Source organism: Hipposideros armiger, unplaced genomic scaffold (assembly GCF_001890085.2).
Source record: "Hipposideros armiger isolate ML-2016 unplaced genomic scaffold, ASM189008v1 scaffold_157, whole genome shotgun sequence".
In the NCBI taxonomy this organism is placed as follows: Eukaryota; Metazoa; Chordata; class Mammalia; order Chiroptera; family Hipposideridae; genus Hipposideros; species Hipposideros armiger.
Genome location: NW_017731507.1, coordinates 2,441,237 through 2,452,313, shown reverse-complemented (window position 1 = coordinate 2,452,313; position 11,077 = coordinate 2,441,237).

The window sequence follows — 11,077 nt, the reverse complement described above, 5'->3', positions numbered from 1 at the left end:
TCCTGGTTTTCATGGGCTCGCAGTGTAATGGGAGGAAACCAAGAGCTATCTGTATAATAATTTAATAGAGCCTTTGTGATGGCAGAGTCAAGCATTTATTTTTAAAAAAACTTTTTCTTGCCATGTTATCCTCAGTCCTGGCAGATAGGAGGTACCTAATAATATGTGTTGAATGAATAAATAAAAAATAATGTAATATATATATATATATAATCATATAAATAATCTAAATAATATGATAATAAAATAATATAATAAAAAATAATGTCTTCAATAGAAATCAAAAGGATCGAAAGTTGAGTTCAATGCTGAAATGGAGAGTAACGGGGAATACCTCTTTTCAATAGATGGCCTCTCTAAGCAAGAGATATTTAAGAATTAAATAAAACGATATATTTAAAGGGTATAGCACAATGTCCACTATATAGAAATTCCTTTCTGTGTTCTTTGAGGCCAAATCTCATGAATACCCCAGCTCCAATGGTATGTCACTTCCTGTCACAGTATCCTCCGACTTCCGGCCCCCCACTATTGCTCTCTGTGGAGACCCCAATAGTGGCCCTGCCACAGCTTCCTGGAGCAGCCTAGGTCATTTTGCAGCCCATGGTCCTGGGGGCTGAGCTGAAGCATCTGCATATTCCTGCATCTGTGTTCTAGAATGTTCTGGCTGTTGGTGCCCAGCGTAGAACATTGGGTTTTCTCTCCATCAGGGGTGGCCCTGGAGCCTTAGGACAGTGGGAGGAAGCCTGCAAGGTTAGAACTGGCCTGAGTGAGATTGCAGATCTCTTCTGGGCACAGGTATGGTTATGGAGACCTGGTTGGATTCCTGGCTGTCACCTTGGGCAAATCCCATGCCTTGGGGTTTCAGTTTTCTAATCTGCAGCATGAGGGGTTGGACCCAGGAGCCTCTACACCTCATTTCAGCTCTTAACATATCATGACACTCTACAATAAAATATCCTTGAGGTCTTCAAAGTCTCTGGGCCTCAAGAACAGGCAGTGTCTCTCAGATGGACACAAAGGAGCCTGGACCTCCATGTGCTGGTGGGAGGAAGGTCTGAGGAATAGGGGTGTCCTTGGGATCCCATCACCTCTGCTGCTCCCCGTCTCCACAGTGGGTGGCCTCCCTAGAGTGCCCTGCCAGCAACAGGTGGCTCAATAGCCTCTAGGGGCTTCGAGAATGCCCATATTAGCCAATGTTTTCTTAATAGCCACATGTGGAAGTCCAGTCTCTGCTGGAAAGCTAGCCATGGGGAGCTCCCTACCACCCAGCATAAGGCTTTCCATTGTTGGGGGCTCTGAGGGCATGGCATGAGTGGAGTTGATAGGAGAAAAAGGCACTAGCCTCTACTAAGCACCTACTATGTGCCGGCTGCACAGGACACACACAGCTCTCTATAATCGTCTCGAGTTCTCCTAATTTAGGGAGGCATGACTCACTAACCTCATTTTAGACATGAGGAAATTGAAGCTCTGAGACACTGAGTCATTAGCTTGAGAACACACAGCTGGGATGCCCAAGCCGGGGCTCTCTGCATCATGCCACGTGCTGCTTGGTTTACAGACCAGTGGGATGGCGACCCCTGTGCCATGACCGCCTTAAACATGCCACGTCCACCTTAAATACGACCCCCATCCACCCAACAGGCCTCTCTTAGAGGCCCTGGGTCTCTGGGAGCCCCGGAGAGCAAACTCATACAATCTTTGTTGACGTCCAGGGACTGGGGAAGGGAACATGCATTTATTGGCTACTTGATAGGTGCCCCAAATTCTTTCATCTGCTTTCCTTCCATTATATCATCTTTCTCTCAGCACAGGCCATAGAGTTTATGGATGGACAAAGGGAGGTCCCTTGCAGAGGCAGACACAGAGGCTCTGAGAGGCTGGGTGACTCCCAGCAGGGTAAGGAGGAGAACTGGGCCCCGAACCCAAGACCAGCCAGCCGGCTCAGGGCTCAGGCTCCCATCCCCCAGGAGGCCACAAGTTCTCAACCACGTGGGATTTGCCCCCAGCCCAAAGTCCCCAGGGAGATCAGCTGTGTTTATAAAAGGCAGGTGTGGAAGCCTCAGGACCCTGGTTACTCATTACATTTTATTAAACGCTGATATGCAAACCCTCATCAATAGGCCAAGGGGTGCTAAGTCACGGAAAGGCCAAGCCAGACAAACAAGAGCCTTACTGATTAACCAGCCCTGCTTTCCAGGCCTGCCAGCTGCTCGGCAGCCTTGGGGAGGCCAAAGACCATCACCCCTGCCAAGGCAGCCAAAGGTCAAAGGCTGGGCCGGTTTTCTGGCCCAGGTGTCAGGAATCTTGAAAACCGGCCATGGAAAGGGCCTCGGGGCTTGGGCGCCAACCCCTGGAGCCTTCGAAAGGCCTCATTGTGGGGTGTTTTTCAGGGAAGGCGCCCCCTTGAGTCCTGCCTCCTCTGACCTCAGGAGGCCCACCGTGGGGAACCGGTCTTCTTTCTGCCTACACCCCCTGCCGTGGGAATGTGGGCGGCTTGGCTGTCTCCCCACCCCCCTCCCAGGCTCAGGCCTTCAGCCACCACTTCTACCCTGGCCCCCAAGCTGGCTCGGAGTCAGGACGCTGACAAACATTCTCTGACACCCCTAAGGCGAGCTCACCAGTCTTCTTGGCTTCAAAGTTTTCACGAATAGCATTCGTGGAGAAACAGAAAAAGGGGAAGGGAAAATGACCATCCAAAGAAGCAAAGAACAGCTAAAACGAACTTGTGGGATCTTTCCAAGTTCCCATGGCACCGTCTTGGTCAATTGGGTGTATGAGTTTCTTGCGGCTGCTGTAGTAAAACGGCTACAAACTTCAGGGCTTAAAACAGCGTGAACTTGGCATGTTATAGTTCTGGGGCGCGGAAGTCCAAAACGGGTCTCCTGGAGTCGAATCAAGGCGTGAGCCCTTTCTGGAGGCTCTCGGGGAGAATCTGTTTCCTTGCCCTTTCCAGCTTCCAGAGGTGGCAGCTATTCCTCAGCTCAAGGCCCCATATCACTCTGTCATCACACCTCCACCCCGGACGCCGGCCCTCCTGCCTGTTTTATAAGAATCCTGTGACTACGCTGGGCCCTCCCAGATGTAGGATGACCTTCCCATCTGAAGACCCTTACCTTAATCACACCTGCATAGGCCCTCTTGCCAAGTAAGGCAGCATATTTCCAGGTTCTTGGGTTAGGATGGGGACATCTATGGATAAGGGTCCGTTCATTATTCTGGTGAGCACAGTGGGGGTGAGCTCTCTCTGCAATGACCACTGACAAACCCTTTGTTCTAAGGTCACCAAGCCTCCCACTGGCCCGCAGCCACAGGCACTTGGAGATTTCCTTCCTTAGGACCCCCTCCCCAGGGCTGGGCGAGGTCCCTCAGTGGAGCAGGCACTGAAGAACCTTCCCATGGGGTGACAAGGTGCATCTGTGGGCCTCCCGGTGGGGTGGCACTCATGCCACCCTCTGGGCACTTCCTCATCCTTGGAGCCTGATGGAGCTTTGACTTCTATTCTCAACCATGGCTGCTCTCTGGGCCTTGGGTTTGGAACCAGGCACACCAAGGTCATGCATGACCTTGGACAACTTACTGCCACTTCTCGACCCTTCATTTCCTCATGCACAGAAGGCTCAGTGCTATCTCTTCCCCAAGGCTGCTGCGAGGAGGGGTTGAAATGGTCACCTATAACTCAGATAATTCAGATCCCCATAAAGATCTCCTTGCTCTTTGGAACACGATCTTTGAAAACCCAGCTCAGATTCTGGCACCCGCCTGCTGTAAGTCCCCCGGTGGCTTCCGGTAGCACTTGCAGTCAAGATCAGGTTCGTTCCAGGGGCCTGCAGGAACTGCAAGGCCCAGTCCCCGCCAACCTCTCTCCTCTCACCCCAGATCACTTGCACTGGCTGACTTCCAGTTCCTGGAACACACCAAAGCAGGCCCCACCTCTGGGGTGTGTTCTTGGTTCCCTTTCTGTCCAGAACATGGTTCCAAAGATGGTTGCAGCCCTGTCTCCCATCTCACATGCTCTCCTATGATGTGACCTCGCCACCCTCCAGTCAAGAGTTAGGGGTCTCTGTCCCCATCTTGACTGTGGACAGGCCTGTGATGCCTTCTCCTAAACAGTGAGTGGAGGAAGTAATGTAACGGGATTTCTGAGCCCGAGTCAGAAAAGCCATGGCAGCTTCTGCTTCATCCACTGGGACACTCACGTTGGGAAATCTGAGCTGACATGGAAGAATCCAACTCCCCTGAGACCACCATCCTGAGGAGGAAGTCCAGGCCACAAGGCGCGGCCACGACGGGTGATCTGAGGCCGCCTCAGCCACCGAACTGGTGAGTGCAGATGCACTTATGGTTCCAGCCACGTGCTGCTAAGACAGCTCCTTCTGCCGAGTCCTCCCAGCTGAGGCCCAAACATCCTGGAGCAGACACAAGACACCCCTGCTGTGCTCTGTCCCAATTCCCAACCCACATAATTTGCGAGCATAATAAAACTGTGGTTTTCCATCACTAGGTTTGGGGGAACTTTGCTATATAGTCATGGAGCTAATGAAACATCCCTTCCCTGCTCTCTCAGAAGCAAAATAGATTTCCCTCATTTTCTTAAGCGTAGCAGGCTAGCCATTCCTCTTGTCCTACTCTCCGCCCTCAGGGTTTGAGTTTCCACCCCAGGTCGCCTGTTCAAGAATTTTCCTAAACAAAACTTCTTGGAGAGGTGCTCTGATGCCAGCAATTAAGACAGCGAAGTGTTTTCTCTCTGCCCAGTTTTTGAGTACTACTTGGCACATACAGATGACCAATTCATATTAGATTTGAATCCCATGCTGTTCTTTGAACTCCTGGGGAGCCGGAAGGTGAATAGAAGACTGGGATCAGGGAGGAACCTTAGAATTCCAGAAATATGCCAGTGGGCTCCCGTTGAGCCCAGCATTTGTATCAAACAGGACCCAACAACAAAAGATCCGTGACCAGGAAGCGCAACAGAGGAAACTTAACACAGAGAATTCCGTACAATGGTGTCAGAAGGGTCAAGCGGCCTTGCGTATAGTGTTGCCAGATAAAATACAGGACAATGGACAGTTAAATTTGTATTTCAGGTAAACAATGATTTTTTTTTCATGTATGTGCCATGCAATATTTGGAGATACTTATACTAAAAAAAAAAATGATTTGTCATTTATCTGAAATGTGAATTTAACTGGACTTCCTGTATTTTCATTTACTAATTTTGGTGCATCTCACTCACACGGGATGTTGAGGCAAACTAGAGGTTAGCAACCTCAGGAAGCATTTCTTCCTGGGGATGGAGGACAACAGAGAGGCTGTTGCCAGGGCCCAGGGGTTGAGGCTGCCCCATGGAGCTGGTATCCTGGCTGAGACTGCCTGGCTGGGGCTGGGCCTGGGAGGGGGTGCAGCCATTCTGCTTCTACCTGAAGCAGAAAAGGGAGAAACGCCACAGCTTCCTCCTTCCTCCTGCCCTCTATGCTCCACCAGTGCCTCCCATTGGCTGAACCCAGCCAGAGGCCACTGGCAAGGGAGCCTGGGAAATGTAGTTTGCAGAGCCAGCCCTTTGGAACAAGGGCAGAGCAGGACAAGGGTATAGTGTCCACGCTATACACTTTACCATCTATTAGACTTCTTCAACCATTTCCTGAGCCGTCACAATGCTTGTGGCATCGTAGTAAGCAATCCATGTGCATTACGTCCTTTCGTCCTTAACCAAAGTATGGGGAAGGTTCTATTCTTTTCTACATTTTATAGATGAGGACATTGAGGCACAGAGAGATTAAGGATTTTGCCCAAATCCCACACAGGACGTATGTGGCAGGGTCAGGTCTTTGCTGCATCAGCAGAAAGTACTTCAGCCCCGTGGGCAGGTGAGGGAAAGGATAGACGTTAGATAACCACAGGTGACATCAGTTCATCAGAGTGTTGGGTCTGGCAGGAGTGCCCTCTTGGTCTGGGCCCACGAGTTCTTGCTAACACTTCACCTAAAATGCCTTCTCACTCTCTCTCTCCCGACAGGCATTGCATCTGTTAGGTCTTTCCTTCCAACCTTCAAAACACACACGTTGGCAGCCAAGTGTGATCAGAATGGGCACAGTGGGGTAGGTAAGGGCCAGAACTACAGATTCAGATGGCCGGTTCGCACCCTGTCTCGTCTGTCACTTGCTAGCTCTGTAACTTTGGGCAAGTGACTGATGCCCTCTGTGCCTCTCAGTCCTCAGTTATAAAACGGGGCTGATGATGACAATGACAGTGATGACATCTGCGCAGCATGCAGCTTCACCATGTATAGCCAGGGGTGTTGCTCACTGCTCAAGGCTGCCTCTGTGTGTAATGGGCCGGCAGCAGCCCTCCCGATGGTGTGAAGGTTAAGTGGATCCACCCACGTGAGGCACCGAGAAATGTTGGCTGTTGTCATCTATTTTACAGATGCGGCTAAGTGCAGGGCAGAGTGCTAAGCCCTGAGGATACAAAGCTAAAAGTCCCTGTGTACCGTGTGATGGGGAGGCGAGAGGTAACAGAGATACACACCATTTTAGCAAGTTGCACTGAGTGCTAATTTAAGGTGCTGTCATTCGCCCAGGGCGACAGAAGGCAGAAAGAAGCAGTTCCGGCTGAGAAATGAAATCAAGGCTATGCAGGAGCCGGGGAGGGCGTCAGAGGTGGGAGCAGAGGGGGCAGAGGCATGAGGAGAGCAGATGCAGACGGGAGGAGGGGAATGGTGAGATGAGGGGACAAAGGGGCAGGTGGCAAAGAGAAGTGGGGAAGGGGTGATGCAAAATGCAAAAGGCCGCAAAGGTTGACGGGAGGCCAGCACAGTGGGCCTCTCTGGGAGCTCTGGCCTTCCTCAGAGGCAGGAAAGATTTTAAAGTCCCGAGGTTGCTTGTGCAGAGCTGAAATCAGAGCTCACACAGTGGTGGGGGAGGGGCACTCTACAAGGAGAACTTCCCTCCTCAATGAGAGGCCTGTCTTTGCCCTTGACACTAACCTTGCCTTTCTCCCCCTCCCCTGCCCCAATCCCACTGTTTTCTCAGTTTTCTCAGCCATCACTTCCTTGGTCCTCTCATTCCTTGCCCTCAACTTCCAAACTTGCAGGACATAGCATTCCAGAGCTTCCCAGCCCAGTGTGACCCCTTCACAATGGATCTGACTTCTCTCTTTTCAGCTCCAGCGCCCTGCTGGAGGCTGAGGCTGGTATGCCCAGTCATTTGCACAAAGGGTCCTGGCATCTTGACTTACTGAGCACCTTCTTCTAGGTCAGCTTTGCGTGGGAACAGCGACCTTCAAAGCTGAAGGAAGAACAGCAATGCTATTTGTTGTGGGGCCTTGAAAAACTCACGCACTGCCCTACTTGTAAGTAAGACTGGTGGCCTGTGCTCCCAGCTCCACGCAAGGGCTGTAAGCCACAAATAAGATTGTGGACACTCAGGGGGATGGGAAAAGTCAAAATTTGGAATATTGCACACTATTCCTGGGGACACCTGACTCCCAGCACAAAGCACCCCTTGTTCTAGGTTGACCCTCACTCCCCATCTTAACTGGGCCCTTCCAAGTGAGGCCATGGTCCACAGCTCCTCCGACTTGAATCTTTAGCCTTGGGAAGGTCCCCTCCATCCCACGGGCTCCGAATCTCATAGAAGATCAGAACAGGAAAGGCCTTTGGGGATCAGGTCACCCAAACTCCTTACTTTACAGCCAAGAGAACTGGGTCAGAGCAAGGACAGGGCGGTCCTCTGACTTTCCAGTGAGCTGGAGATGACGCAGGGACGGCTCTCTGATCATCCGATTTGTAGTCCCATCCTTCATTCCACTTCAACACTTCATTCACCCATCTACCTACCTGTCCAGCGTTTATAGACGCCGTGACACCCTCCCCCGATCAGCCCACACTGATGGTGCACCTGCAGCTGCCAGGCACTGTCCCGGACACCAAGAGCACAAGGAGAATTCGCTCATCTCTGATTAAGAGCTTCCCAGGGAATGAGGCAGACAGGAAGGCAAAGAAGGGTGGATGGCTGTCCTGGGGGGCTCTGGGAGCCTGATGAGTCAGAGGTTGTGGGGGTGCAAGGAGGGAAGGGGTGAGGGACTTTCCAGCCAAGGCTGAGAGGGAAGCCCATGACTTTCCAGTAGCCAAGCAGGCTGCTCCGGTCCGGTCCAGCCAGCTAGTGCAAAAGCAGGAAAGGAGGCAACAGGCCCCAGCCAGGAGTTCAGCACAGCTGGAGGTCAGGGAAGGGGCTGGAGTGGGGCCATTGCCACAGGCTGGACTTGGTTTCCATGATGAAGAAAGGGGGTGGTCAAAGCCCTGGGAAGAATCTGACCAGAGGCATCACCGGGTCAGCTCTGCTTTTTCCTAGCCTCCAGCTCTCCGCTGTGCCTACGTGCATCAGGACCATGAGGCTTCCACTGTCTACCCAACAATCACCCAGAGAGGCTGTGCTGTGCATTTTCCACCTTTACTCGGAAAGTTGAGCTGGTAAAGGGAAGCAGGTTTTTTGTAACGGGAAGTCCGATTTCCAGGACGTGCGACGCAATCACAGCTCTATTTCTGGAACAATTCTACGGGTTCCAATTTCTTTAGAAAACTCAAATGAAACCCCTGCAGGTCAGTAGACAAAGGAAGGGCTCAGCTTTTCTGTCATTGTTCCTGGTCCTGACCACCCCAGCCCTGCCCCCACCCTTCCCCTTCTATCCATAAGGCCTGGCTGCTGGGGACATGTAGCATGTGCCCCTTAGTCCAGGCTTCAAGAGTCCCCACCCATCAGACGGGGGCTGGATAGCTGCCCTGAGACCCAGCCCAGAGGGGGCTCGCATCTCCCTACCCCTGGCTGTGGGCCCAGCGATAGAAGCTGGCCTGACCTTCCTTCTGCCACTGAGACCCCGTGAGCCTGGCAAACCTTTTAACCACCCTGGTTCCCACATCCATAACATGTGTCCCACCCACCTGATAGAGCTCATTTTATCAAATGAGAGAATATACGAAACATTCTTTACTTATCCCTATTTTACAATTATTTTTAGTTTTTTTTAGTTAGGCGAAAGCCACATAACATATAATTGACCATTTTCAAGTGTGCTGTTTAGTGGCATTTATTGCTTTTACAATGTTGTGCGGCTACCACCTCAATCTAGTTCCAAAGCATCCACGTCACCCCAAAATATAGCCCTGTCCCTGTGAAGCAGCTACTCCCCATTGCGCCCCACCACACCCCCCAGTGCTGGCAACCATCCACCTGCCTTCTGTCCCTGTGGATTTACAAATTATAGGTGTTTCACATACATGGAATCGTACAGTATGGGACCTTTTGGTTCGGGCTTCATTCACTTACATTTTTGAGGTTCATCCACATTGCAGCCTGCATCAGAACTTCCTTCCTTCTTGTGGCCAAGTCATGTCGTCCCATTGTGTGGATGCACCAGGATTCGTCATTCTTCTGTTGATGGACACTTCGGTTGTCTCCGCCTTTTGCCTGTTAGATAGTGCTGCTGAGAACATTCATGTACACGTGTTTGAATGTGCTTTCAATTTCTTGGGTATATATCTAGGTGAAATTGCTGGGTCCTGTGGCCGGATATCCTATGTTTAACCTTTTGAGGAGCTACCAAGCTAAGCTGTCTTCCGCAGCGGCTGCACCATGTTACATTCCCACCAGCAATGACAAGGGTTCCGGTTTCTCCACGTCCTCGCCAGAATTTGTCATTTCCCATCTTTCTGACTTACAGCCATGCTAATGGGTTTGGAGTGGAACCCCGCTGCAGTTTTGATTTGTATTTCCCTGCTGTCTGTTCCCTGAGCCTGTTTCCGTGTGTGTGCCATGCGTTATGTCTTCTTGGAGGAAATAACCTGTTCAAGTCCTTTGCCCATTTTTAAATTGGGTCATTTGCTTTATTCATGATTAAATTGTAAGCGTTCTTGATGTATTATGGAAAGTAGACTATTATCAGGTATATGACTTAGAAATACAGAGGGTGCCAAAAAAATGTATACACATTTTAAGCAAGGAAAGCTATTAAAATTGTAATACTCAATATATACCGATCACAAAAGATGAATACAAGTCACGTTTGACTTCTGCCATGACAAGAGGCGCTCAAAGTGGTTCCCATCAGCGTTCAGACACTTCCGATTACGGCGAACGACTGCTTGAGCACAGATAACATCTCTTAAAATGTGTATACCTTTTTTTTTGGCACCCCAGGTATTTTCTCCTATTCTTTGGGTTTTTAGAAAGAATTTATTTTTAAATACTACTTAGAAATGTTTTCAGTGTTATATATTAGTAACTTTAGCATTGCCTTATCTTCCTCCCTTTCTTTCTCTCTTCCTCTCTGTCTCTGTCTCTGTCTCTGTCTCTGTCTCTGTCTCTGTCTCTCTCTATCTCTCTCTCTCTCTCTCTCTCTCCCTTCCCCCTGCCAGGATTGCCTATTTAATTGTAAGGTTTCTCCCACCAAAGACCCCCCCCACCCCACCCCTCCTGTCCCAGGGGCGGGGCTGTCTCTGCTTTATGACATCACACCCTGGGCACAGTGGACACTCAGTGAGGCACATTGTCTCCTACACAGGGGTCCTGACTGCCATGAAAATGGTGATTAGAAAACAGCATTTCAATGTGGAGAATAATGATTATGAAACAACAAACCAATAAAATGCAAAAATAGATCTCCCTCTAGATTGCAACTCTTAAAATACACCTGCATAAATGAGGAAGGGAAGGGAGGGACACTGACTGCGTTCTTTCTCCTCCCTTCCCCTTTCTCTCCAATCCCTTTCTCTCTCTTTCTCTCCCTCTCTCCCTTCTGCCCTCCCTTCCTCTCTCTCTCTCACACACACAGAAAGGGAAATGGACTTATATTTCAGTGACAGATTCCAGTCATAACTTCCGGAACATTCTGACTCCTTTGGGATTCCTGGGTGGTTAACAGCAGAGCATTCATTTCACGCTGCCCTTCATGGGAAGACGGAGCTGGTGGAGCCTATGCCTCCCGCCCACCTGGAGGCACTGAGCCGGGTGTGTGTGTGTGTGTGTGTGTGTGTGTGTGTGTGAGAGAGAGAGAGAGAGAGAGAGAGAGAGAGAGAGAG